At 35.8% G+C, this 2500-nt stretch overlaps 1 protein-coding gene across 1 annotated transcript in view; it reads left to right on the top strand.

Moving 5' to 3' along the window:
- Positions 1-2500, top strand: part of Nubp1 (NUBP iron-sulfur cluster assembly factor 1) — a 23229-nt gene that overhangs the window by 4056 nt on the left and 16673 nt on the right. The gene's annotated exons all lie outside the window — the stretch shown is intronic.

Below are 2500 nucleotides of genomic sequence, written 5' to 3'. Positions count from 1 at the left end.
GAGAGATTTCGAGAGAAACACTGCAACGACCAGTTATGTTGAAATTATATATAGATAATATTGTGATGATGATAAAATTTATAGTACAAAGTTTAGTTAGTACTTGTGCTTAGTTAAAGCAGTGGTAATTCATGTCAATTGTATTAAACGACCATGGGAACTTTTGTCTTATCAGAAGACTCGCGGTATAATGAGCTATACAAAACTCGTCATTGAGGAGGTACCGTGACAAGTTTTTTTTCATTTTCATTGTCAGAGCAAAACTATAAAAAATCAGAATCATTCTATAAATAAGATTTTTATTGGGCTGGACTTGAAAGTATGTGTAGGATGCTCGAAACATTTTTAGATTGATTATGTTATTATTTTCCAAAAATTACCTGGGGGCATAACCATAAACCTCCGGAACTACGATATTCGTCTCCTGGACTACATAATGGCTTAAAGTGGGGTAGGCATGGCTGGGTGCATAAAAGGCGAATCAGAAAGGAGTCCATGCTTGCAACCCCATATACATTTAGTTAAAAAAGTAATTCATCCGCCGTCTGCGTACAAGATTATCGAAGACCTGGGATTTCTACGTGTTGAGGTTTCTTAAATTACGGTGTACAGTATATTCATACATTTGTGTTCTGAGCGAAAAGTTCAGGCAGACTTGGAGATCAGGTCACACAGGCTTGTGCGTTCGCGTAGGGTCACTCGAGCAATTACGTGACCCCCAAGACACACGTGAGGGTGAGGGGAGGCGTGCGTGCGTGTCTCGACCGTCTTGGAGGAGGACACCGACCATGCACTCTGCTATTGATCCTTCATCCTACCTCGGTCTCCCTCCTCCCCCGCGCCCGCCTTTCTCGTAACCGCCCGCGCGCCCATTATAACCTTAAATTAGCGCAATTCCGCCTAATATGGGAAGCTGCAAGAACAACGTCATGATGTGCCAGGGACTTTTTTCAGCTGTGTAGGAATCTCAATGGAAAAGAGTCCCCGACTTAAACTCGATCTGTGCAATCAGTCCGGAAATATTCGACAAATACATTTTTATGTTTTCGATCGGCGTTTCGTCACGTGCGAAAATATGATATTGAATTTGCGTCCATAATCCGGAATATATCGCGCGAAAAATGGAGATTGGCCATCGCATGCGCTCGCCGATTTCATGCGTTCTAAGGGGGATTCACACGGATGCGTATGTCTGTGTATTTAGTAGTACGAGGTGAGAACTGGCAGAAAGGCGGTTTATTGTTTCCGATGTTTTAAACAGTTTTATTGGTATTGTTTGCTTGAAGTGATTTCCTTAGTTTATTATAATTATCATCATCATCACTACCATCATCATCATTATAATTATTATCATTATTATTATTATCATTATTATCATTATCATTATTATTATTATTATTATTATTATTATTATTATTATTATTATTATTATTATTATTATTATTATTATTATCATCAATATTATTTTTATCATTATTATCATTATCATTATTATTATTATTATTATTATTATTATTATTATTATTATTATTATCAATATCATTATCATTATCATTATCATTACCATCATCATTATTATTATTGTTATTGTTTTTGTTATTATTGTTATTGTTTTTGTTGTAATTATTATTATTATTATTATTATTATTATTATTATTGTTGGTGTTGTTGTTGTTCCTTTAGTTGTTATTATTATTGTTATTGTTATGATTATTATTATTATTATCATTATCATTATTATAGTTATTATTATTATTATTATTGTTGTTGGTAGTGGTTTTATTAGTATTGTTATTATTATTTTTATTATTATTGGTGTTATCATCATCATCATCATCATTATTATTGTTATTCTCATTATTATCATTATCATTGCTATTATTATTATTATTATTATTATTATTATTATTATTATTGATTAGAATTTATAGTGTTACCAAACTAGAGTAGTAAACAGTTATTATTACGTTAGTGAGAGAAAAAACAAGATAAACGGAAGTAGGTTTTTCTTCCGTGTTATGTATGTATATCGGTCATTTTACTCGAGTGTCCATATGTTATAGGTCTTCACCATCATTGGATGTTCGTATCCTCACACCCCTTAATATGGCGCTTTTTTAAGAAGTAAAATGTACTTCTAGCGTCGCCCTCTTTCCCAAAAGCCTTAGACAAGATTCTGCCGTACAGCTGAGGGAAGGTTCCGGCCAGTTCTACTGCAAAGATTACTCACCGCAATCTCCCTCGCTCACATCACCTTGCTACACGATTTCATGCTCTCATGCTCGCCTGGCCCAGCCGGGTCATACTCACCGTCGCATCGCTACTCCAAGGTCACACATTTTCATGGTGAATTTTCACAAGCAAGACACTCGCGCCCTGAACACAACATCCGGAGTACACTCACCCTCACGATGCAACAGAACCTCCAGATACACAACGACACCTCTCTTGTACCTGCTACACCCTTATGCCCGCTGTACCATCGCCGCAGCGTGACTCT

The sequence above is a fragment of the Penaeus vannamei genome, chromosome 12 (genome assembly GCF_042767895.1).
Source record: "Penaeus vannamei isolate JL-2024 chromosome 12, ASM4276789v1, whole genome shotgun sequence".
In the NCBI taxonomy this organism is placed as follows: domain Eukaryota; kingdom Metazoa; phylum Arthropoda; class Malacostraca; order Decapoda; family Penaeidae; genus Penaeus; species Penaeus vannamei.
The sequence above is the reverse complement of the archived record's forward strand: the minus strand, read 5'-3'. Positions and strand labels throughout refer to the sequence as shown.